Here is a 27,391-nt window from a genome sequence, read left to right on the forward strand (position 1 = left end):
TGTGGGAGGCGAGAAGTCGCTCCTGCAGCCTCCTCAATAGAGGGGTTTCCTTCCACCTCAGCAGAGGTCTGGGGTCGTCACCTGGGCCCCCCCATGAAGGCTCTACTGGAATAGCAGTAACTGAGACTACACACATCCTCGCCAATAGCAGATACAACTACCTGATTACAACTCCTAAAAGCCAAAATCTGTATTCTGTACATAGTTGTAAATCCGATGTAACTACTAAAAACTGATTGTTGCAACCGAAAAGAGAATTTAGCCCAATATGTTTTATACTTGCTATTTTTTGGATGGAGATTTACATTTTAGACCTTTCAGAGGCATCGTTTCTTGAACACAGCATATGAAAACAGACCTGTATTGCTAAAATGTACAGACATGATCTCAGGTGTGCAGTGCAAAAAGGCTTTCTTGTTTGAAATGGTAAATAGAGATGAGAAACACTACATACATCTGTTGGATGCAGCTTACAGCTGTAATACATTTCTGCAGCTCCCTTCTGCCCTCCTGTTGGGAAACCCTGAGCTGGGGCACCAAAGACAGAGCCAGCTTGGAGTCACAGGGCTGCTACTGATCCACTAGGATGCATGCAATCTTATACGCAGGATCTATTCATAAGACAACCATCTCTCCAGCAGAAATCAGAGACAGAACCCCACAAACCAAACTTTGGAGATTTCTAATCCTACAGTCCATATCCCATGCCGGATAGGGTAATATGTCTATTTTTTAAAAAACTGGTTTTACTGCTTGAGAAAATATTTCAGAGTGGGGAAAAATCAGTCCACCTTATAATGTAAAGCTTTAGTCAAGTCTAAAAAAAATTGCACAGTGCACCAGTTTCTAAATATAATACAATTAATTTCTTTTGGTATCATTCCTTCTTGTACTTTTAGCAAGTGATAGATTTCATAGCAAAATACAGAATGAAATCATAACAGAGTTGATTTCAAAGCCCAGAAGGGAATACTTTAATAAAATAATGGAATAAATATAACAATATTCTACCATCAGCTTCTTCCTGACTGGCAACACTATTTTAATCTTCCCCTCAAATGATCACATTTTACTTTCTACTGTAGAATGTGAAAGAGGCCCAATCCTGCATTTCTGTACCCTTAAAATTCCCACCGAAGTGGGAGTGTTTAAGGACAAGGTGTACAACAGCTTCAGAATTGGGACAAAAGTGATTCTTAACAGCAAAAAATATAGTCAAAATAGAAAAATATTTCCACTCATACCAACAGCAACATAGATTCATGTTAAATATTCATTGGAAAGGTGTTTCTATAGCTGAAGATTTGGAAATTCAGGATAGCTTGCAGGAACTGAATGAATCTCAGCAAAGTACAAAAAACTCCCCTTAGGATAGATATTTTGAAAGGAAAGCAGATCATGCATTATCAAACAGAAAAAGTTGACAAAGTCATAGAACTGTACTTGAAGAGATTGCTTTCTGGAAATTGGAAGCCAAATTAGAGTTGCACTTAACAGAAAAGGATTGCTATTGCAAATTTAAGTATCATGATTCAGACTCAGTAGAACTACCAACTGTGAATCAATACAAGAAAGGGCAAACAGGAGAAAAGAAAAAAGTACCCTTATCTGAAATTATGATCTATAGAAAAGAGGAAAAGATTTCACATGGAGGCACAAACCCTTATTTCTACTAAATTTTCTAAAGCAAAGCAGCATTTGCCCAATTTCACAGATGCTATAGTAAACAGGAAGAATGACAGAAAATATAGTAATAGTTGAAAATAGAATGATATAATAAAAAATGTAATCTTAAATCAATTTAAACTAGGGTGCAATGAATACCACTAATGTTTTTAAATACAAGTTTAATCATTGAGTTTCAATCAAGTTTTGAAATGTTTCTTCCTCTCCATATTTCTCATGATCATTTGTGTGTGTGTATATGTTTGTGTATATATATATATATATCTTTTGATCTTTTACAGATTTGGCAGAATTCATTAGACCATAAATCAATATTGTTATTGTTGTGAATCTCAGTGTACAATCATTAACATTATATCAGAAGGTATTTTGAGCTAAACTTTAGGGCCAAAATCATTCCTTAGAGTGACTGATGTACAGGAAGTAGAAGAAGAATAAATTAAGCAAATAGATATAAAATTGCACTGTTAGGAGTCATAAGGTGATTAAATTGTGCAAAGTTAGAGGGGAAAAACAAGAGGGAATTCTGATGATTAAATAAAAAGAAATGTTGATATTTTTGGACTTTAAAAATAAGAGTTAAATGCAAAATGGGTTTGATTAATGCACATCATTGGTGAAGATAGGTCTTATATGGGCAATGAAGACAAAATGTTAACTAGAGCTGAGTAAAACTGGTGAAAAAAATTGTGTGATTCTGAAATTGTTCTACATTTCATGTAATCTGACTCCCCCCCAATTCATTGTAAAATTTCTCTCAGTGAATTATGCAGAAACTCTTTTCACATTAAATTTTGACCAGAAAGATCAATACACACTTTTTCAGAAGGGAAATTCAAGAAGCAAAGATAGAATGTTGTTAGAAGTAATGTGACACAGAAGAATGAACTCAGATATCCTCAGTCCTCATCCTGCTAATCACACTAACCTAACTAGTCATCCAAAATACAGCACTACATGGGTTAGTTAAACCTTACATTTTGCATTTCCTGACTTTTTAAAAATTAATAGTGTTATGTAAAATTAATGCAGGTTTTTGTATTTAAATTCATCTTTTCAGAAGAAAAAAAGATGTGCTGGGAGGTTGGGGGTGAGAAATGACAGCTTCAGCAGTATGGTGTGTACAGTTTTGCTTTGCATAAACTCTGAACTGCAGCACTTACTTGCACAAAATCCCTGATTCTTGAACTTTGATTCTTGAGCTGCACAATGGTATTTTTCCAGAACTCCACCAGTCAAATTCTAGCTCTCTGTTTCAGGATGCAGGTCCAGAGGACTCCTCTGTCCCATTTCCCCTCTTGGTTCTCCAGTCAAGTCACCAAGGAAATTTAAAATATTCCCCCTCTTGGGACTGATTTATTAAGCCTTCACAAAATACATACATACATCCTTTGGCCATTCCTTTGTCGGGGCTCATCAATTACCCTTGATTTAGGGCTTCAGCTCTCTTGGCTCACCTGTTCCCTTTGAGTAGGGGAGGGCTCAGTCCCACTCCAGATCTTGGGTCTTACTGGAAATATCTCCTAAACTCTTTCCCAGCCTATGTCCCTGGGAGCAAGCTCCTTCTGCCCTTACTAGACAGTCTCGAGTCTCCACACCCCTCCTTAGAACTGCGCTTGAAACCTGGCAGGCTTCCCAGCCCATCATCCAGTTTCAACCACAGAGGAGCATCCCTCCAAGTCTCTCTAGGTTCCCTTTGACCAAGCTAAGAGCACTCCTGTATAAATCCCAGCAGATAGACATATCATTCAGGCACCTGTCTCCCATTCCCATCTTGGTCTGGTCATCCTTACAATAACTGTCAGTCCCAAAATGCCTGTTCTTAAAGAAGCTATTTCTTGGAACAACGCTAGCCTTTAAAGGGGACAGATCACCCTGTTATACTTTTTGATTCCCCCCCCACAAAAAAACCCCCCAAAAACAAACAAACAAACAAAAAACCTTAATTGATGCTAACTAATTCTTCAAAAGCAGCATTGAATTGAACTGATGCTCTGAATGGCTGTGTGCCTCCATACAACCCCCTTGTAGCCTCCTGCATACATTACCCATGCCAGGGGCATTAGTAATCCAAGATGAGGGGGAAAGTTTACTGACCTGTGTATCTGCAACTTTTCAAGTAGTTTTGTCAGTAAAGACCTACATCTGTGGGATGTAGACTTTGTCTAGAGCTATGGAATATTCTATGTAAGTATTTCAAGCTGGCATAGCCCCAGGCTCCCTCAGTACTGGGCACTTTTTAGTATCCCATACCAATTCTGAAAAGTGGCAATGAAGCTTTGATCTGTCCTGACAATCTGCTTGAACTCCGGTCAAAGGTCAGTAATTTCTTTCTCCTTCAAGTGATGTCAGTACAGAGTGCCACTTCTGGGGCACTGACAAGCAATCACAACTCTAAACAGGTGAGTTTGAAGAGAAGACTAATTAAACAATGAGTACAGTTCTGGTTTCCTGAATTAGGCAACCAATCTTGAGGCTAGGTCAAGAGTAGTGTTCTATAAATGTATGGACTTAGTTCTTGGCAGCAGCTCCACATTTCCACAGCAGGAATTATAAGAAAATATTCCTTAGATCTAATCAAATATGCTGAGATACCCTGAGGGACTTGGAAATCAGCTAATTAGTGTCTCCAATCCAGAGTCAGCAATTGTGTGCCAGACTTCCATAACTCCTAATGTAGACTGATTATTTGACTCACCTTCTCGCTGTCAGAAAACTTGAAGATCAGAGATGGAAAGCAAGGAAGGTCTGGGCCAGATGGTCATGTCCTGAGAGATGACGTCTGAACAAACTTGTAAGTCTAGCTAGCCCGGAACCTAGCAAGACTTCACTAAACCTCAGCTCTGCTCAGATGCCATGAGCTGGCACATGAACAATGAGGGGATGGGAAATTTAAGAAATTCTATTTACAAACAGAAGCACTATCCCTGTGCCTATGTTTCCCCTCCAGACCATGTCCATTCTTGTCCATTTTAGCTGATGTTCTTTGGAGTGTGAACTGTCTTTTATATGTGTTTGTATTAGCATACAGCATAATAAGGATTTAATATCAGGTAGGTCCTCTAAGCACTACTGCAATGCAAAGCATAATAAATACAACTATTACCCAAGATGTTCAGGCCAAATCATATCAGCCTTTGAGCTACAAAAGGATGTTTTCTATTGGGTGGATCAAATTATCCAACCTGTGAAGGTTCATTATTAGTTACTAGTACCATGATCTCCTCAAAAAGAGGTATTAAGACTAGCTCCTGAATTGCCCTATGCTGAACATCTGGGGATGAACACCCTAAACCATCTGCTATTCTCATTTTATTAGCAAGAGGTGTAGAAGGAGATAGCCAATTTCTGAGCCCTCTGCATGGAGTGTCAATGGGTGTCCCTGAAAAAAAACTTAAAGGGACCTTATTTTCCCAGGACCAGGTTAACACCCATTTGAATAAACTGAGTTAGACATAATTTGGTCCTCTGAGAAGAGCACAAGGGAACACCATTACATTTTAGTTTTACTAGCTTATGCCATTCACTATCCTAGAGCCATTCCACTGCAAAAAACAAACACAGACCGTGGGTTAAAATGGTAGTCAGTGAGACCATAAGAAGAGAAAGTTACTCACCTTGCAGTAACTGAGGTTCTTCGAGATGTGTGTCCCTGTGGGTGCTCCACTCTAGGTGACGGTGCGTCCCGGCGCTGTCGATCGGAGATTTTCGGTAGCAGTGCCTGGTTGGGGCGCACGCACCCAGATGGTATCTCCCATCTAGTTGGAATCTTCCTGAGTGCGTGCGCCCCACACCCTCCTCAGTTCCTTCTCTACCGTGGAGAGTAATCTTAGTACTCCAAAGTAGAGGGGAGGAGGACGGGGAGTGGAGCACCCACAGGGACACACATCTCGAAGAACCTCAGTTACTGCAAGGTGAGTAACTTTCTCTTCTTCTTCGAGTGCTGTCCCTGTGGGTGCTCCACTCTAGGTGAATGTATAGCAGTACCCACTACGGTTGGTGGGACTTTGGAGATACGGCAGGGAGTAATGAAGATAGTACTGTATGACCTACTATTGTGTCTGCCGTGGTGTTTTGCGTTAGAGCACAGTGTTTTGCAAACATGTGTTCAGATGACCATGTAGCCGCTTTGCAGATATCAGGAATGGGAACATTGTGTAAGAAGGCAATGGATGCCGACATGGCTCTAGTGGAATGAGTTCTAACACCTTCAGGCGGTTGAAGATTCATCGCACGGTAACAGGATCTGATGCAGTCAGAGATCCACTTGGACAGACGTTGTTTAGAGATAGTCATACCGTTTGATTTTCTTCGGTAATGGAAACAAAGAGTCGCGGAGACTTGCGAAATGGTTTAGTCCTGTCTAAATAAAAGGTAATTGCTCGCCTGACATCGAGAGTATGTAGGGTTGCCTCTTGTGGAGTCTTGTGAGGTTCGGGATAGAAAGTAGGTAAGTATATAGGTTGGTTGAGGTGGAAGGTAGATACCACTTTAGGAAGAAATTTAGGATGTGGTCTCAAAGTGACTTTGTCTTTGGAGAAGATTGTGTAGGGAGAGTGGGCCATCAGGGCACTCATTTCACCTACTCTCCTTGCCGATGTTATGGCAACTAAGAAAGCCACCTTCATGGATATATCGAGATGAGAGGAGGTAGCCAAGGGCTCGAATGGAGGCTACAAGAGAGCATGTAGAACGAGGTTAAGATTCCATGAAGCAGCTATTGGGTGAATTTCAGGGTAGAGGTTTTGCAGGCCTGTGAGAAATCGTTTTAGGGTTGGGTGAGTAAAGAGTGAATAACCTGCTAAGAGGTCATGGAAGGTGGTAAGTGCCACCAGGTACACTTTGGTGGAGCTGAGCGAATGTCTGTCTTGTTTTAGTTCCAAGAGGTAGCGTAGAATGATAGGGAGGGTTACCATATTGGGCGCTAAGTGCTTACGTAAGCACCAGAGGGCGAAATTCTTCCACTTCTGCGGGTAGGTTTTATGAGTGGAGTCTTTCCTACTGTGCAGGAAGACATATCGGACTTGCTCAGAACAGGCTAGTTCATGGGTTTGGAACCATGAAGGAACCACGCTGTGAGGTGGAGCTTGAGGAGCTCAGGGTAAAGAGCCAGTCTATTGTTCTGGAAAAGGAGATCTGGCCTGTTGGGGAGAGCCTGTGGGTGACGGGAGGACATGCAGAGTAGGTAGGGATACCACGTCTGTCTCAGTCAAGCCGGGGCAATAAGTATGACCCGGTCCTTATGGTCCACAATCTTCCGAAGAACCCCGTGTAGCAGAGGGATTGGTGGAAGGCGTACAGGAGAGAGGTGTTCCGCGGGATGAGGAATGCGTCTCCTGGGGATGGAGTTCTGAGTCCCACTCTGGAGCAAAACTGGGGACATTTTCAGTTCTGGGTTGTGGCAGAGAGGTCTACTGACGGGGTGCCCCAGAGGGAGAAGAGCTGTTGAAGTATTGTGGGGTGCAGTTCCTATTCGTGTTCCGTCGAGAAGTGCCTGCCGAGTGCGTCGGCAGTAGTGTTGTGGCAGTCTGGCAGGTAGGAAGCGGTGGTCTGTATTTGACGTTATATACACCAATTCCATAGACGGATGGTTTCCATGCAAAGAGAATGTGAGCGTGCTCCCCCTTGTCTGTTGATGTAGTAATACATGCTATGTTGTCTGTTAAGACTCGCAGGTATTTGTTCTTTATGAGGGGAAGAAAATGAAAGCACACTCATCTCACAGCTCTGAACAATAAGAGATTTATGTGTAGGTGCGACTCTGATGCAGACCACTAGCTTTGTGCCCTGTGTCCCTCTAAATGCGCTCCGCAACCAATTAGGGAAGCGTTCGTGGTGAGCACGAGTGCTGGGGATCAGTTCTGGAAAGAAACCTTAGTGCAGAGGTTCTCTGGTCTTGTCCACCACTGTAGGGAAGCTAGAAAGTTGGGAGGCGGAGTTAACAGCATCCGTAAGGTGTGTCTGTTGGGTTTGAAATTGGAATTGAGCCAGCCCTGAAGACATCTCGTGTGCAGCCTGGCGTACTGGAGTATGAAGGTAGTGGCTGCCATATGACCAAGGAGCTGTAGGCAGAGTCTTGCCTGTGTCCTTGGATGAATAGAGAGCGTGCGTTTGAGCTGCGTGATAGCGGGGAATCTATGATATGGGAGCAAGGCTCTGCTCTGGATTGAGTTGAGATGAGCTCCGAGGAACTCAATCTGTTGTGTAGGTGTCAGGGTGGATTTTTGGGCATTTATTTGGAGGCCTAGGCTGTGAAAGAGGGCGATAGTGAAAGAGTAGCTTGGAGAGTCTCGCCATAGGAGTTGCCCTTGATGAGGCAAGCGTCCAGGTAGGGGAACTGCGTGACCCCATGTTTGTGGAGGTGAGCCACGAGTACAGCTAGAATTTAGGAAAAAAACTCCTGGCGCTGTGGAGAGGCCGAAAGGAAGAACTCCATATTGGAGATGGTCGTGACCGATTGTGAAGCTTAGAAAGCGTCTGTGAGCTGGATGAATTGATATATGAAAAGAGACGTACTGTGGGTTGAGGGCTGAAAACCAGTCCCCTTGATCTAGTGCAGGAATTAATGTGCCCAGTGTGACCATTTTGAATTTTTGTATCCTCGCGAATTTGTTCAGTTGGCGTAAGTCTAGTATAGGCCTCCAGCCCCCAGTCCTTTTCTGGGTCAGGAAGTAATGGGAGTAGAAATCTTTCCCTGGATGTAGCATTGGCACAGGCTCCACTGCACCTAGCTGTAAAAGATAAGCAACTTCTGCGCGAAGCAGGTGCTCATGAGAAGGGTCCCTGAAGAGGGACGGGGAAGGGGAGGAGGATAGGATATGAATGGGCTAGAATAACCGGACTGAACTATCTCGGGGACTCAGCGGTCCTGTGTAATTTGCTGACAGGCATGTTGGAAACTCTGGAGGCGGTGGCGAAATGGGCAAATAGGCTGTGGAATCAAGGAGTGGTCGCACAGATCCTGAACCAACCTTTTAAAATTGTTTATTCCCAGATGGATGGGAAGTGGTTGCTTGAGCTTGAGCTTGTCTGCGCTTAGGGGGTCTAGCGCGATTCCTATTTATGTGGTAAGGTTTGGGTTGATATCGTTGACCCCTGGGAAGAGATGGGTGAATGCCCAGGGTGCGCAGTGTCGCTCTAGAATCTTTCATCGTATGAAGTAGTTCATCAGGTGTGGTTTTGTATTTTTTTTTTTTAAAGAAAACAGTTTATGTTTATCAAAGGGGAGGTCCTCCACTTTGTTCTGCAGGTCTTTAGGGATGCCAGATGCAGAAAGCCATGAAGATCTGCGCATAATCACAGCCGGTGCAGTTGTACGGCTGCTGTGTCTGTCGTGTCTACAGAGGCTTGTAGGGCTGTTCTGGAAATCAATTGGCGCTCGCTCAGAATTGATTTAAAGCCCAGTGTCCTGTCCTCTGGAATGTAAGACGCAAATTCAAAAGTTTATTGTAGTCATCAAAGTCATGCCTGGCAAGGAGTGCAAGGTAGTTTGCGATCCAGAATTGTAGAGTGGAGGATGTGTGAACCTTGCGACACAATACGTCAAGGTGTTTACGGTCCATGTCCTGCGGGGTGGACTGATATTGTGGCTGTTTCGTTCTTTGTGCGACTGCATTGATAATGAAAGAGTTCAGTTGTGGAAAAAAAATAGGAAGTCAGCGTCCTTAGCAGGAACATAGTATCTATGTTCGGCTTTTCTGCAGGTTGGTAATAAAGAAGCTGGAGTTTGCAGAGAGCGTCAGCTGGTTCCAAGAGTGTCTCATTTATAGGGAGCGAAGTAGGGAAACTGAGGCTGGAGGCTGCGGACCTTAGCCTGAGGTGGAAAAAGGCTCCAGTGGGGGAGGAGATGGAGGTGTGGCGAACTCTGCTTGCCGTTGTAGATCAGGTTCGCGCTCAGTGAAGGTAGCCAGTTCAGGTGGTGGGACTGCGCTGTCATGTTAAGAAGCGAAAGTGAAAGTGTGAGCGGTGCAGTGGGTCGGTTGTTGGTGCCCTGCAGGGGGTCTGTTGTTGGTGCAGGGGCGGAAGGCAGGCTCGGTGCCGACGTCCTACCTGGCACCGGGGCAGAGCACGCGGTCGGAGCCGCGGCTTTTTTTTTTTTTCCTTCCCTTCTTCCGCCCAGAGGCTTGCGGTGCCGACGGCTCTGTCGGCACCGGGGCAGAGCGCATAGCCGGCTCCGTGGCTATTTTTAGCACTGTTTGCGGTGCCGACGTCCTTGTCGGCACCGTGGCAGAGCGCGCAGCCAGCTTCGCGGCTTTTTTTTTTTTTTTTTTTTTCACTGAGGCTTGCGGTGCCGACGGGTTTGTCGGCACCGGGGAGAGCGCATAGCCGGCTTCGCGGCTATTTTTAGTCCTCAGGCTTGTGGTGCCGACGTCCTTGTCGGCACCGGGGCAGCGCGCGCAGCCGGCTCCGCGGCTATTTTTAGTCCTCAGGCTTGCGGTGCCGACGTCCTTGTCGGCACCGGGGCAGCGTGCGCAGCCAGCTTCGCGGCTATTTTTTGCCCTAAGGCTTGCGGTGCCGACGTCCTTGTCGGCACCAGGGCAGAGCGCGCAGCCGGCTTCGCGGCTATTTTTAGCCCTGAGGCTTGCAGTGCCGACGTCCTTGTCGGCACCGGGACAGAGCGCGCAGCCGGCTCCGCGGCTGTTTTTACGCTGAGACGCTTGGTGCCGCGGAATCCTTCTGTGTTCGCCTCTACGGTCTGTAGGAGCCGTTGTTGAGGCGTGATCCAGGGCTGAGGCGCCTAGCTTGGGCGCTGTCAGCACAGAGGGTAGGGATCTCCCAGGAGACCCCTTACCCTTGTTAGAGTCTCTCCTATGAGACTGCTCTGCTTCTTGCCTCCGCTCCAGGGAGGGTGAAGCAACGCTCCCCACCGGTTTCGATCTGGCTGGGGAGGATGTGGGAATGGGTTTAACTTTCCCCATCTCCGAAAGCGGCTGCGGGGATTTCTCCATGAGAAGCATTTTAAGCCGCAGGTCCCTGTCGTGCCGAGCCCCCGACTCGAGGCTCATACAGTAGAGGCACTTTGCGGGGATGTAGGCTTCCGCGAGGTACTTCACACAATGTGAGTGCCCATCCAACCTTGGTATGGAGTCGTGCCAGAAAACACACCTCTTGAATCCTGGCATTGTAAATTAGAAATGGCAGGGGAGAGTGTCTCAGTGAGAGACAAGTCTGAAGTGATTTTTTTTTTAAACTAAGTAACTAACTATGTAACTATACTAAAGGAAGGGAAACAACTGGGAAGTAATTAATAATTATTTCTATGTTCTTTGTTACTGTTTCCTATAGATACCAGGGAAGAGAAGGCAGCACTGCTCCGAGTCCCGTCTTCAGCCGAGGACGGTTGAGAAGGAACTGAGGAGGGTGTGGGACGCACGCACTCAGGAAGATTCCAACTAGACGGGAGATACCATCTGGGTGCGTGCGCCCCAACCAGGCACTGCTACCGAAAATCTCCGATCGACAGCGCCGGGACGCACCGTCACCTAGAGTGGAGCACCCACAGGGACAGCACTCGAAGAAGAACTGGACCACTTTCTCCAGTGTTCATGGATCAGGGGGAAAATTTCATGTTCCGCCTAATGCAGGAGGTGTGGGATCTCAGGATAAAGATCAATTTGTACCATATTTATAACCCCCCAAACGGATGGATTATTTGAGGTCAACAAAATCCACAAAAATATGTTGTGAAAATTCATAAAGACAGATGCAAATAATTAGGACAGGCTCCTCTCGTCTCTTCTTTGTGACTCAGGAAGTTCTACGGGACTCCAATAGTTTTTTCATCTATTGGCTCTATTGGTTTGCGGATTAGGTACATCTATCCCAACAGGGTAAGGTATCTGCTTTAATGGTCTGCCTTCTGTGGCGTGTGGTGGCAGAAATTGCATGCAGAATCTCACTGACTGAGACATGCAGATTTAAGATCAAACGCCAAGGCAGTGCAGGAAGCAAAGAAAGATTTCTTTATAGGATCTGTAAAGTCTCATATTGTGGAATTGTTCTCAGTGTATTTAAGCTTGATGAATCTTGGCTGCTTCCATTCAGTTATAGTCAAGTGTTTCTTTCAGATTTCTTTTTCACGTTACTTTGCAAAGTTGCCCAAGTTCTGACTGAGCTGTCTATTGCCATGGAAACAGAGCAGTGTTCTCAAGAAGACAAATACTGAATCTTTGCTTATGCTTCAGTATTGCTCACTGAGGTGATAGAGATGCAATAACTTGTGACGTGGACCCTTCTCCTTCCTTGCTGGAAAAAGATAGTGGGGGAGTACTGGTTCCATTGTTGATTGGAATTGTCTGTTTCCTCATGCGATGGCCGGATTCTGATGATTCTAAAAGAAGCAGTTATGAGGCCTCTGTTCATGAAACCAACTCTTGACCATGACAGTCTGGCTAACTACTGACTGGTATCCCATCTCTAATTATGGAGAAAGGACACCAAGATGGCTATGGCATGGAAAGTTATTTTCTTGAGTCCTTAGATTTCCTTGATTCTGGTCAAATCACATTATAGGTTTGGGTATAGGAATTAAACTGTACCGGTTGTGTTAATTGATCTCCACCTAGCAGTGGATGAAAATATCATATCCATGCTAATTCTTTTAGAACTTTCAGAAGCTTTTGTCAACACTGTCAATTTTTTTTTTTGGTTGACTTGCTTGTGAACCGTAGTGGTAGTGGATAGAGTTACTTCATTTTTTTTTGAGAGAACCCAAAGGGGTAGTTGTGGGCAATTGTTCTTCTGACCCAAGGGTTCTGGTCTGTAGGGCGCCATAGGGATCTATGTTGTCACCTGTTCAACGTATTTAGGAGGCCACTGGGATGGCTAATGAGGAGTATGGGTTGCAACTAGAACTGAGTGAAATTTTTTAGTGAATAGTACATTTGCTGAAAAAATCATTTTTCAGGGGCACTGAAGCTATTTGTGAATTTGAGTCAAATTTGGCAAATAGTTTTGGCTGAAAAACAAAAAAATTCAGAAAGGTCAAAACATTTCAATTGACATTTTCAAAATGTTGGGATTCCACCCGAGACCTCTTCCACTTGGCGTATCCAGAACATCTTGTCCAGTTCTGGGAGAAACTTTATCCAGTTCTCTGGGATCCAAAAAACTCAGTTCTACTCCTGATTTCATCACTCAGGTTCCTTTATTTGGCATCAGGACCGGCTCCAGACCCCAGCGCGCCAAGCGCGTGCTTGGGGAGGCGTCCCGCGGGGGGCGCTCTGCCGGTAGCCGGGATGGCGGCAGGCGGCTCCGGTGGACCTCCCGCAGGCACATCTGTGGGAGGTCCACCGGAGCCGCGGGACCAGCGACCGGCAGAGCGCCCCCCGCGGTGTGCTGCCGTGCTTGGGGCGGCGAAATTGCTAGAGCCGCCCCTGTTTGGCATACAGCAAAACTATACTAAGTTGATCAGACTCAAGCGGAGCAGGTGGGTGTAGGCCAGGCATACCACACATCCAAAGTTACATAAAAAAGCTCTTTCTTTATATGTATTTACACACTTCATTGCATTTACTATACATTGCATCACACATTTTGGGATTGGCTTGGTTACTTTTCAGGAACCAATCCCTGTGCAGCACGTTCCGTCCATGCATTGTCCATGCTCAACCCACTCTTTACCCATTCCTAATTTATCTTGTCTATTATTAGTAAATAGTTCCCTGGGTGTTCTCACAAGGGTTCCCAACTTTCTAATTTCAGAAAACCGAAGACCCTGTCCCCAAGGCCTCGCATGCGCTCATTCCATGCCCCATTTCTCCATCGCTCGCTCTCCCCCACCCTCACTCACTCACTTTCACTGGGCTGGGGCAAGGGGTTGGGATGTGAGAGGGGGTGAGGGCTTCAGCTGGGGGTGCAGGCTCTGGGGTGGGGCCAGGGATGAGAGGTTGGGGTGCAAGAAGGAACTCCAAGCTGGGACAGGATGTTGGGGCAGAGGAGGGGGTTTGGGGTGTGGGCTCCAGGTGGCTCTGGCTGGTGTGGTTTGCACGGGCTCCGGGAGGTACTGATGTCAGGCAGCCCCTTAAATAGCAGCCACACCAGCACTGCCCTAGCATTTCCTGGGCCTCAAAGGCTGCTCTATCAGCCATGACTCCTGGACACATGGCTTGGCCAGCCCACCAAGGACAAAAGTTTTTCCTGCTCTCTGGAATGCTGGGGGTGGGCAGGGATAGAATTCCCCATGACAACCCCCCATACTGCTGCCCCAGCTTGCTGCACCCCCAGCATAGCCCAAATCACAGCAGCTCTAGGGACAGTGCTGCTGCAGGCCCCATGCTCCTCCCCCCTCCCCCGCCTTTTGCAGTGACCTTCCCAAACCCTCTCTTTCATCCCCTCCCCCCCCCGCCCCGAGTCTAGCCACTGGCTGGGGCCTCCATGCCCAGCTGCTGCCAACTCTGCTTGGACCTGTTCCCAGGGAGAGCAGCCCAACTTTAGCCCCATGTTTCTCTGCAGTTCATTCATCCCTGGGAGGAGACCAGCCCACAGCCCCTTACCTACTGGTTGCATGGTTCCGAGACAAGCCTGATGCAGCAGCCCCCATGGAGCAGGCAACTGGGCCCCGGGGCAGGTGGTGGCTGCTCGCCCTAGCCCCCTCCCCTGCCGCCGGCTGCATGCAGCCCCTGCGGTACTGGGTCAGCTCCTCTCTCTGCTCCTGCCAGCCAGGGAGCAGAGGGCCGGGTAGGGAGGGGGCTGAATGCACTTCCTAAAGGCCACAATGCCTGCTCTGCAGGGAGCCCCAGCGACCACGGTGGCTGCAGCCTGGGGTTAACCGTGCTGGCCCCAGCCTGCAGCTAGTTGCCTTTCCCACTGGGATCCACCCCCTGCCTGCTAGGGCTCGCACCACCCCTGCGCTCCACAGGGAGAGCTGCTGTAGACTCTCTCCTCAACCCTCCACCGCTGATCGGACTTTTAATGGCCCGGTCAGCAGTGCCAACCGAAGTCACCAGGGTCCCTTTTCAAATGGGCATTCCAGTTGAAAACCAGATGCCTGGCATCCCTAGTTCTCACTCTTAGCTTAGCTGGCTCAGACATTCTGTTTTTAATTTTAGCCTACTGACCTATTTACTTATCTGATTTAATACAAACATTCTGTTTTCAGCCTCATGATCTGTTTACCTTTCTACCTCTCTAATTCTATCCTCCAAGAAATGATGCCACCCTCCAGGTGTTAATTACTCATGTCAGGCCAGGCCTCAACTACATAAAACAAACCATTTTGATATTTCATTTAGAAAATGTCTATGTCTTGTCTACAACAATGAACTGATTTGCTCATTTTTTTTCAAAACATTATACAGTCACTATTGACTGATATTACTTAGGTTTGGGCAAACTGAGACTTCTGCTTTTATGCTCACCTCTGTTTGCTGTATTGTTAACAGCACACCAATCCTCCATCTCTGTTTCTTCCACCTGTTGCATCCTCTCTGATACCCAGATTTTCAGTTTTCCGAGGCAAGGACTATCTCCTGTTACCAGTTGGTAGAGTGCCTAGCACAACTGGACCCTGATTTTGGACTGAGGTTCCTAGGTCCTGCAATAAGACATTATAACAATAAAATAAAAAAATAATTGGGTTGTGACTAAAAGAAGAAGCTCTGGAAGACAGAGTGAAAACTGGGATTATATGAAAGTGGAGTTGCAACCTGAACTATCACTTTCACTACTGCAAAGGCTACAAAAAAAATATTGACCCTCACCCAGAAAAAAGCTTCCATTTAAAATTTAGCAGTACCACAATTAACTGTAATACTACATTAAACGCTGAAAAAATGCAACCATTTATCAAGCTCATTACTGAACAAATTTTAAAATGTACTGATTTAGGCTCTTAGCATGGCTTTTCAAACATTGTTTAGGAGAATCAATACTTAAGTTCTTTCCCTAGCTACAATATATTCTGAAATACACATGGAAATGTTTTTTTGTCCTTTATGACAATCTTGTCCTAGATGGAAAGCAGAATTGTGTCCTGAATTGTCAGCAATGAGTTCAATTTCACAATACGGTGTTAATATAATACAGATTCATTAAAATAGAAAAAGACTTTATCATCATCCTTACCAGAGTCTTTATGATTTTAGATTAAGAAGTTATTTCTTACCATGTCCATTTTTGTTCTACTGCCTAGATTATTCCCAATATTTTCTCCTCATTATATTTATATACTTCTAGGTGGTGTTAGAAATCCTAGAATCAACTGTCAGTTGCAATGCTGTTATCAGTTGTGGGGTTTGTTTGTTTTTTGAACTCATTACTTTTTACTTCCATGTGTCAGCTGTTCATAGGTATGCCTTATGAATGCATGGTCTATATTACCTATTGCAATCAAATATTCTGTACAATCTAAGAGTGCAAGTCAGCATAAGGAGTTATCAAAAGACTGTCCTTAAAGTAAAAAGGAATGCAGAAATGTTCATGTTCATAATTATTAGGAATGAACGGGACTACCTCTTTTAATATTCCTTTTATTTTGATGAGAGAAATGGAATTAAACCAAAAAGAAATACTAATGAGTTAATGAACCTTATTAGTGTGTAAAGCACATTGTGTACTGCTTCTTCTAGATGAAAGGTGCTATGTAATTTGGAGTATTATTATAGGATATTAATTCATTGTGGGGAAAAGTATTGTGCAGGGGATGGGAACCATCAGTGATTTAAGTATAACAGAGAGTTGGAAGAAAATCTCCACCTTGTAAGTGCTTTCTCTCTGTCTCTTATTGGATAAGAACTCTTGAAGCTCTCCATCCTACAGAGAGCCTCATTAAAGTCAAAGCAGGAAAAAATAGAGCAGCAAGAAATAATAAAAATCCTACACCTTGAAAGCAGACTAGGAGAAGCCAGATTTCTCAATGGTTTTTTCTTTTTACTAGAATGATATGATTCTGCAACAGTATGGAATGCACTATATTTTGAGAACTATAGATAACTTTTAAGTGAGCTGGCTTACATGCCTTTGTACCATATTATGGAGTAATAGGACTTAATACTCATAGTAAAATCCAATAGAAATATGATTCAGTGAGGGAAGGAGAAAAGATTGGTACATTTAATATGATGGCATATAAACAACAACAAAAAAAGAAAACCAATCTGATAAACCAGTCTGTTAAATACATTATGTATCAAATTAACTTCATATGTAAGAACAGACATGTTCAAATATAATGCCCAATAAAAGAACCTGCCTATTAAACTTTTTTTAATTGGGTCTACTTTACCATAACACAAATTGCATTTAGTATCCAGTACAAAACGTTAACAATACGGGTTTCTTTGAACTCATGCGTTTCTTTGAACTTACTGTCCCATGTTTTTCCCCATAAATAAAATATGTTTGATCATGGTTAAAGTGGATTAGAGTGTTCTTGGGCCTTCTTTCAGGGTTTTCAAAACCAGATTATTATTCATTCATATAGTGCTAAAAGTGTGCTAGGTATTTTACAAACAAGTAGAAACACAAAGCCTATAACCTGAACACAAAAGGCCAAAGTTTGTACTTTGAAAACTAGCTTGTGTTGTGTGGCAGTGCAGAGCGCACCATCCCAGAGAGAGAAAGTGAAGGGAGTGTGCATGCTGCTGTGTATTCTTTTCGTCATTGCTGATCAGATCTACCAGCTACTGAGGGGGAGAAGAATAAAGCTATCTCCACACTTCCTCCCTGCCCCATCTGGGGAGATTTTGGTTCCTAGAGGGTACAGCAAGAACCAACCTGAAACACAAGGTCTCGGGTTGTCCCTGGCCCTTATGAAGTGTGTGCAAAGGGACACTCTTTGCAATCTTCTTCTACCATCACTCAATGAACCTGTGCAGTACCAGGGCCAATCTAGCCCAAAGTACAGAGACAAAGGGCCTGATTCATCTCCCACTGAAGTCAATGAGTCTATGGACTTCAATGGGACTTGGATCAGAGCCAAGCAGATGGGAAGCAACAATCAGTAAGTGAATGAGCAGTGATGTTATCAGGCCTCCCACCCACTCATCCCCACAAATTATTTTTGTTTGGTCCGTGTTTTTATTATTTTGATAACATTTTCTGAGGGAAGGCCTAGACTTCATAGTTTTAATGGAAGAAGTTAGCTTTGGAAAAGGAGAGGGAGGAGGCACAGCAGAATGGGCTAAGACAGGGCACCAGGAATACAGGCAGTATGGAAAAAAGGCACAGGGATGAAAGTGAAAATCCACAAAAGAGGTGGAAAGCCAATTGCCAGCACAGGAAAATCTGTTTCCAGTAGTTTTTATTTTATTTTTAAAATCCAAAACTTCACTCTGTGCTTATTTCCCTAAGGTCACTTTGAAACTATGTAACATTAATATTCCCCTGTCCCTTAAATCTATTAAGCCCATGAAAAGCATAGTATCATAATATAATTTGGTATAAATGGTTTTGCTTTATCAGCCTTTTCCAACATGCTATTACAAAAAGAGTGAAATTGGAGCATTGGCTTGACATTCAAGTACCTTAAATCCTCTTATCCTGAGAACACTGGAGGAAGTCCTGCAACACTAGGTCAGCACTTTAAGCTTCGAGCTTCCAAATCTCAGTTGCTATTCCATTTGGTCCTGAAAGATTGAGGAGGAAGAGGTGGAATCCAATAATTTCTAACTGGCCTAAAAAGCAGAAACAATTGCAGAATACATGAATGCCACCTGCAGTCATTGTCACCACCAGTGCAAACACTGTCATCCAAGGAAATGACTTTATAAGCCAAAAATCATTTTATCAGCTTGATTGCAGGATTTAATTCATGTCAAGAAAAATACTATTATCCCAAAATTAGAGTGAGTTATAGAAAGCATTAAAATTCACTTAATTAACAGAGGTAGTAACAAGAGGATATATTGCCATTGTATATGCATCTCAGCCAGCTTTTCTTGCTTCCACTTGTTATAACTCATTCTTCTGTAATGGCCTGGGGTTTCCAGAGTTGATGTGTGGTGCAGTCTGGAAGTGTCAGTTTCCTAAGAGGAATTGGCCTCTTAGCCAAAATTCTCAAAGGCAGAGGACATGGGGATCAGGCCAGCAACCACTTCTGAGAGGCCCAAAAGTGGGGGGAGGGAAACAACGGCCAAACCCCCTCTCCTCCCAAAAAGGATATTAGAGGTTGAGGGGAATGGAGGGATTGGCTAGTGTTTTTCCCTCAAACAGAGAATACAGCAAAAAGATGAGGGGAGTGAACACAAGCTTTTTCAGGGAAGAATGGAAATGTCCTGGGTTTATAGTTTTGAGTGTAAATTAACCAGTTTCAGTCCAAATCAAAGCCCAACTGCAGAGGTGAGAAACATCACCAAACAAAACTGGAGGGAAAAGGTTAAAGAGAAAGTCTCACAAACCCCTGAAAAGTGAAACTGCTGTTAGCTCCTTTCAATGTATCTGCCAATCCTAACATGTCTCCTATGCCAAAATGGGGACAGTTGTAGAGATATAGAGCTGGTGAAATCAGAAAAATACCAGGCTGAGGAAGGCTTTAGGAGTTCTGCCTCCACCAGGCAGCAGGTGCAGAAGCTCCCATCAAAAGTGTTCATCTCTAACTTGCTGAAGTCAGCTGGCAGATATGAATTGCCACCAGAAGAAGGTCAATGTAGACTTTGTCTCTAAAGCCTTTTCTTCTTCCGTTGGTGGCTGCTCAACTGGGACCCTAGACAGAATGTCTGCAGCTATGAGTGCTTTCCCTGGTATGTGTTCAAAATCAAAAGAAAACTGCATCAGCCTCAGTTGAAATCTTTGAAATCCTAGGTGGAAGGTCATCCAGTGGTTTTGAACTCAATAATGCCATTAAGGGTTTGTGGTCTGTGTAAGTTAAAATTCAAGCCAAACAGATATACACAGATGAGCCATTCACAGGCCCAAATGACTGCTAGAGTTTCCTGCTCCACTTGAGCAGACCGCTATTTGGATTCTGTGAGACTTCTTGATGTGAATTCAATAGGTCTCTGGTCACCTTCTGTCCAGTCTTGTGTGTGAACTGCTCCTAACCCATAGGAAGATGCATCTATTGTTACTGTGGTTGGATAGTTTACCAAATATTGTGCCAAAACAGGTGGAGATGTCAGAAGCTCTTTTATTTTATTGAAAATGTTTTGTTGCAGGCTATCCCAGATGCACATATTTTGACCATTAAGGAGATCTCTTAAGGGTTTTGTTATATGAGCTAAATTTGGTAAGAATTTCCCAAAATGAGTTGAGGCTGGTTTGTTGGAAACATCTTAAAACTGCATGTAGTCTCTCATCATGTTCATTTTTCTCTCTGCCATATACCAACACATCATCTGCATGGCAAAGGATGCTAGCCAAATCTGACACAATCTGAGAGGATTATCTTTTGGAAATGTTCTTATGCTGAACACATGCTGAACAGATGATGAATTGAAACAGTACCTTCCAAACAGTATGATGAACGTAGCAAGGGGGATTTGTCAGAATCCTGCTGTAGCATCTAACTTTGAGATGATTTTGACTTCTTAAAACAGAGTTAATGTCTGGTCAGCTGTGGGAAGCATGCATCTTTCTCTGCACACACTTTTATTAAATTGTATAAGGGGCACACAAATCTGGATTTTGCCATTGCGGTTTGGTACTACAACCCATGTTCTTCTATCTAGGAAATAATCCCCATATCTTCCATTCTCTTTAATTTTCCTTTGAATTTCCCTAACAATGCTAAAGGGATGGGGCTGTGAAAGCAAAGCAAGTCAATGATGGCACCAGTTTTATTTTCTATTCCCCTGACAGCTTTCCAAGCCCTGTGAATACATGTGGCTACATCTTCTGTATACTTTGCTTCTTACCATTAATGAATTCCAATTTCTCTTCTACATGTCATCCTGATATTGCTGGCAGCCCTAATAGGGGAACTGTAATACCCTATATTACATATATTATTTGACTAAAAGCTTTCCCTCCTTTCTCCAGTTTTCCAAGGAACAGGATACAAACATCCAATGTATTGCTAGTAGCCTAACATAAAATTTTACTTGCTCTTTACAGAGCTCCACCCCAGATTCAAACTGCAGTGACTACTGCCCCAGTGACAATTTAAAATTTAAGGTTTCAACTGTTGAGATTCATGCCCGGTTTACCAAGGTGTCGTCTGTTCTATGGAGGACATAGTCCCTAGAGGTATGGACTCATTGTCATAGGAGGGTAACACTCCCTCTTTCTCTTGGTGACCCGCATGCTGCTGCAAAATGTCCCATTTTGTGGCATCTGTTACAACTTGTCTCTTTTTGCATTGTTGCCGGAGGTGGCTGGTGTCTTGCCATAGTTTCCAGAGCTTTTTTCTCCTATTAAGGTTCTTTGCTCTCCCACTGTCTAGTTGTGCACTGTTCTTATGTTGTAAATTTGACCTCACTGGTCCTTTCACATTTGTGTCTTTTCTCTTTACTGTATCAATATTGTCTGATGCCGTCTTCCCTATGTGGCTAGCATGTAAGTCACATTGCTGTTCCTTTATGGTTTCTTGCATTCTCACTTCAGCTATAGCTTTTGCTAGAGTGAGATCTGGGTCTAACCGAAGCTGTGCTAATAAAGTGGTGCTATACCAGCACCTCTCTTGTCTCTTTATTTCTGCAAATAAGAATGTTAAAAGAAATGTTCATTAAGACTATGAACTGCAGTAATGAAAGTCTCAGCTGTTTCCCCCTTGTTCCTGGCACTTCCTAATGACTTTGGCCCTTTCATATATAATATTGTCTGCTTTTGAAATGGGCATCAAAAGCCTCTTTCACTTGGAGTATTCTTTCTTTTCCTCATCAGTGATAGATAGGGCATAGGATATCAGACATGGCAAACATCTGGGGATTTACCTGCTATTCTTGTACTTTCTCTGTTTAACCAGAAGCAATTCAGAATCACTCGAATCACTTGGATCCACCAAGGCCAGCTCCTAAGTTGCCAAAATTAAACTTCTGTAACAGAACCATTTGTACTATGGGCTCCATTAGTGCACCGAGACACCTTTCTGCTGCAGCTTTCACAGGTCTCTTGCCTGATTTTCCACTTTCCCCACTACTCACCACTCTGGGGCTCTCTTTTTTTCCCTCCTTCCATCCTTCTTTAGAAAGAATACACTCACGTTTGACACCACGTAGTGTGAAGACAAACATAAAGAGCCATGTCTTAAGCAGCAACTAGATGTAAGGATCTGTGGGGACTAGAACCTGGGTTTGTGGCACCTGAAACAGCTGACATTCTCACATCACCATCAGGAGGCCATGCAGAGCCACATCTAACGACCATTGTGGCACCAAAGGGGCCAGAGTGATTGGCCCATGCTTACTGTTTAACCCTGGAGAATACTGAAGGATGTTGTCTGGGCAACCACCCAGACGTCTGGCTTGCTGCAGCTCTAGGTGTTCAAGTTCCTTGTGGAGGACAAGGAACTTGAACACCACTCCACACATGTAGGCACCTTTTTGCCACACTTTCTTCTGAAGCAAATGGTCTGGAAAATTCAAGGGATAAACAAGTTGAACTAGTCCTGAGGAAAACATTTCTGGCCTTTTTGTTCAGAGCAGATACCTCATTTGATAGAGCAAGATTATTTCCTATGAATTCAGTCTCTCACCCTGAGAATTTGGGAAGTTATCTCTATCTCTAAAGTTGCAAAGTGAGTAATGGGGGTACAAATCTTGTTGAGCCTTTGGACAAAGTTGTTACTTAATCTAATGAAAGGACAAAGTCCTCTCCACCTCAAAAAGGAAAGAAAATGTACAAGCCAAGACTTTCCTTTCAAGCCTATAGCCAAAGACAGGGACAGAGATTCATCCTCTACCATGGGTAGGGGCTCTGGCCCAGACAGAGGGGAAAATAGAGGCTGACAACAGGACATTCAGATACCACACTGATAGGCATGGCATAAGAACTTAAATAGAATTAGAAAATCCAACCAATCCTTCTCCTCCATAAAATCCAATACATGGCTACAAAATGCCATGCCTGCATTCATGTTAACAAGACTGAGGGCAGGCTTTATTTTTTCCTGGAAGAAAGATCATTGGGTACTGAGCTCATCAAGAAGGGATACACTTGGGAGAGGATTTGGCCTCTTGTTCTATCCTCTTCTACAATCCCTCACCCACAAGTTTATCACCTCTGCCCAGGAATTTAAAGCATGATGCCATGATAATCAGTCCTGTGCCTGTCCTTTAGACTAGAGGGGGGTGCACAATTCTTTCAAATGTGTATTTTAGTTTGTCCCATTTTCTTATCCCAAAAGAATACAAAAATATAATAGTCCTGGACCTGAACTACCAAAAGAATTCAGGACATGATCAAGCTTTGACATGGAATCCCTGGCATCAATTCTTACAAGGGCTATTTTATATCTGTGCATCTGACAGATGGCTAAAGCTATCCCACTGGTGCTTCCTACGGTTTCATTACCAGAGCTCTCATTTCCAGTTCAAGATGCCACCCTCCCATTTAATGAGAGAGGTAGAGGAGAGGATATTGTGAGTGTTTATGTGGTTTTTATTAGATACCACACAAGATTCCAGTTACCACTGCAGCCCTTAGACTGGAGGGAAACATATTCATCAATGCACATTCATTCAGTTAAGTGGCCAGTCTCACAACAAGTGAAATAGTCATTTGAGTCACACAGATTCATTCACTTATCTCTACACCAGGGATCGGCAACCTTTAGCATGCGGCTCGCCAGGGTAAGCACCCTGGCAGGCCAGGTTGGTTTGTTCACCTGCTGCATCTGCAGGTTTGGCCAATCGCAGCTCCCACATCCCTCAGCCTGCGCTGCTTCCCACAGTCCCCATTGGCCTGGGAGGGTGAACCGCAGACAGTGGGAGCCGCAATCAGCCAAATCTGCAGACACAGCAGGTAAACAAACTGGCCCAGCTCCCCGGGGTGCTTACTCTGGCGGGCCACATGCCAAAGGTTGCCAATCTCTGCTCTACACCATCCTCCTGGTGGTGAATGAAAGGAGAGGGACAGGGCATGTCTATAGCATACTGCACTCTGGATAGCCTCAGCTATAAACAGCTCCAAGGGCCTTTAGCAATCAGCATAAGCTAGAGCAGCCTTGAAGATAATTTGTTTTGTTGAGCTCTGTGTTGCAGCAAAGAACTTGCCTTACAGACTCAGCTAAATAGCTTTCCTGAATGAGATTACTAGTACTGAGGGCACAGGCTATTTATGAAAATTTAGGCAATGCCAAGAATGTCAAACACAGATGTATTAGATATGTTTGAAATGTATTTTGAGGCAGACGTTACGAATCCCAGATTTCTCACAAGTATACCACCAAGAAGTTTTAATGGTACATAGCTTTGGTAGCAACATGAGATGCAGTTTAACCACATTACCTTCAAGTAAATAATATTGGAAGAAGTTAGGATACACTCAAGTAAAACATTGGGACATCTGAGAGGAGACTAAAAAAAGCAAAAGGGCAAAAAGATTCACAACTTGGAGTTCTCATTTAATTGGAGGATAGAGGCTACCAGCTTTGTTGTATAAAATTGAACTTTTGGAAAACGCAACATTAGCATGAAAAAGACGGTTACTCACCTGTAGTAACTGTTGTTCTTCGAGATGTGTTGCTCCAATCCATTCCAGTTAGGTGTGCGCGCCGCGCGTGCACAGCATCTCGGAACTTTTTTCCCTAGCAACCCCGGCGGGCCGGCTGGGCGCCCCCTGGAGTGGCGCCGCTATTGCGCTAAATATATACCCCAGCCGGCCCGTCCACTCCTCAGTTCCTTCTTGCCGGCTACTCCGACAGTGGGGAAGGAGGGCGGGTCTGGAATGGATTGGAGCAACACATCTCGAAGAACAACAGTTACTACAGGTGAGTAACCGTCTTTTCTTCTTCGAGTGATTGCTCCAATGCATTCCAGTTAGGTGATTCCCAAGCCTTACCTAGGCGGTGGGGTCGGAGTGAGACGTGGCGGAGTGTAATACCGCAGAGCCGAAGGCTGCGTTGTCTCGAGACTGCTGCACCAACGCGTAGTGGGAGGCGAAGGTGTGCACCGAAGACCAGGTGGCCGCTCGACAGATGTCCTGAATTGGGACGTTGGCCAGGAAGGCCAGAGATGAGGCGTGTGCCCTCGTCGAGTGTGCAGTGACACGGCCTGGTGGTACACGAGCCAGCTCGTAGCAGGTCCGGATACACGCAGTGACCCAGGAGGAAATCCGCTGGGAGGATATCGCATCTCCCTTCATGCGGTCAGCCACCGCGACGAACAGCTGGGGCGAACGCCGGAAGGACTTAGTCCGCTCAATGTAGAAGGCGAGCGCCCTATGGACGTCGAGCGTATGTAGCTGCTGTTCCCGAGGCGAGGCATGCGGCTTCGGGAAGAATACCGGGAGGAAGATCTCCTGATTGAGATGGAATGCTGACACCACCTTCGGGAGAAAGGCCGGATGAGGGCGCAGCTGCACCTTGTCCGTATGGAAGACCGTGTACGGTGGATCCACCGTTAGGGCGCGAAGCTCTGAAACTCGCCTCGCTGAAGTAATGGCCACGAGGAACGCCGTTTTCCACGAGAGGTAGAGCAGGGAGCACGTGGCCAAGGGCTCGAACGGAGGACCCATCAGCTTGGTCAACACGAGGTTCAAGTCCCAGGTCGGGGCAGGGCGCCGCACCGGCGGGTACAAGCGGTCCAAGCCCTTGAGGAAACGGGAAACCATCTGGTTCGAGAAGATGGACCGACCTTCGGGGGCGAAACAAATTGCAGGCGGTATCCCGACTGGACTGTCTGGAGCACCCAGTTGTCCGACGTTAACCGGGACCACGCCGAAAAGAAATGGGAAAGGCGGTTGTGAAACAGAGGGGAAGGATCCGGTAGGGAGAGTGATGGGCCGTCCTCGAGCGTCCCATCAAAAGGCCTGTTTGGCCCCCTGAGGGGCCTTTGAAGCGGTCTGGCCCTGGTTGCGGCGGTTGCCGGATGGTCGACGGCGATTTTGGGCCGGACGTCGGCTGTTGTAGGGCCGATACCGGGACTGGTAGGCCGGTCGGGAGGGCTGTGGTCTGAAGGGCCTACGCTGCGTCGCCGGCGTATGCATGCCTAACGTGCGTATCGCGATACGGTCGTCCTTTAAAGTTTGGATCCTAGAATCCGTCTTCTCAGAGAACAGCCCTTTAGTGTCAAAGGGGAGGTCCTGCAACGTATATTGGACCTCCGGCGGCAGGGTGGAAGACTGCAGCCAGGCAATACGCCGCATCGTGACCCCGGAAGCCAAGGTCCTCGCCCCCGAGTCTGCAGCGTCGAGGGCGGCCGAAATAGAGGATCTGGACGATCTTCGTCCCTCCTCCAACATGGCCGCGAACTCCTGTCGGGAGGCTGACGGCAGGAGCTTGGTAAACTTCGCCAGGGACGTCAGGATGTCAAAGACGTACCTGGCGAGGAGGACCATCTGGTTGGCAATCCTCATTTGCAGGCCTCCTGCAGAATAGACCTTTCGGCCCAGCAGGTCCATACGCTTCGCGTCCTTCGACTTGGGCGCGGAAGCCGGTTGACCGTGCCACTCCCTGTCATTAACCGACTGGACTACCAGGGAGTCCGGGGTCGGATGCATATACAGGTATTCATAGCCCGTGGGAGGGACAGAGTACTTTCGCTCAACCCCCCGGGCTGTAGGGGGCACGGATGCTGGTGTCTGCCAGATAGTGGTGGCGTTCTTCTGCACCGTCCGTACAAACGGAAGTGCAACTCTCACCGGCGTGTCGGCCTCGACCACATTGGTGATAGGGTCCTCATCCTCGTGTACCTCCTCTATGGGCAAGGCCATTGCCGTCGCCACACGACGAAGGAGGTCCTGGTGAGCTCTTACGTCAATTGGCGGAGGCTCCTTAGTTGCTGCACCGGCCACCGCCTCATCAGGCGAGGACGAGGAGGACAACCCTTGGACGACCGGTTCGTCAGAGGGGTTCGCCACCTGCCCGTCTGAGGGCGCGGGCTGCGTCTGGCCCTGGGATTCCGACGCCACAGCATCCGCCGCCTGTGGCGAAGGGGCCGGTCTGGAAATCGTCGCCTCTGGGGCTCTGCGCTCCGCCGTGGGGGGCCTAGGTGGAAAAGGCACCCCCTGGGCCTCGTACTGTGCCCATGGCACCCAAAAGCCCCACGGTTGTGCCCCTTGAGGATGGTCTCGTGGGGTGGGCGGCAGGAGTCCGTAGCCATGCGTGCCTGAAGCGACCGACTCGGGTCGAGAAGGCCAGGGCGGTGCCGAAGCACTCGCAGAGTGCGCTGCCGAATGGGGCAGTCCGTCCCCGGGAGGCAGAGAAGCGCGAGGTTGCTCCGGCCGGTACCGGGAAGGAGACCTGGAGTAGCGCGAGTCGCGGTGCCGGGGGCGGTGCCGGGACGGCGATCTCTGATGGCGCCGACGCGATGGCGACCTGGATCTCGTGCGGCGTCGTACGACCGGTACCGCGATGACGAGCGGTATGCGACCGGCATTTTGATGGCGAAGGTGGGGAACGAGACCGGGACCGGGAGCGACGTCCATGCTGCCTGTCCAGGGACGGTGGCCGGGTCATCCTGGCCGGCTTCCCCGCCGACACGACAGCCCGCACCGGCGGTGCCGGGGCCGGAGGCCTGGTGCCTCTATCAGCTGGATCAGGTCTCTTGCGGAGGCGAATGTCTCCGGCGTTGATGGTAGCCGGGGCTCAACCGCGGACGGTACCGGGAGCGTGGCGGTGCCGGACTCGACGGGCCTTGCGGCGCCGGAGTCAAGGGTCCGGTGCACGGTT

This window comes from Mauremys mutica, chromosome 1 (assembly GCF_020497125.1).
Source record: "Mauremys mutica isolate MM-2020 ecotype Southern chromosome 1, ASM2049712v1, whole genome shotgun sequence".
In the NCBI taxonomy this organism is placed as follows: Eukaryota; Metazoa; Chordata; order Testudines; family Geoemydidae; genus Mauremys; species Mauremys mutica.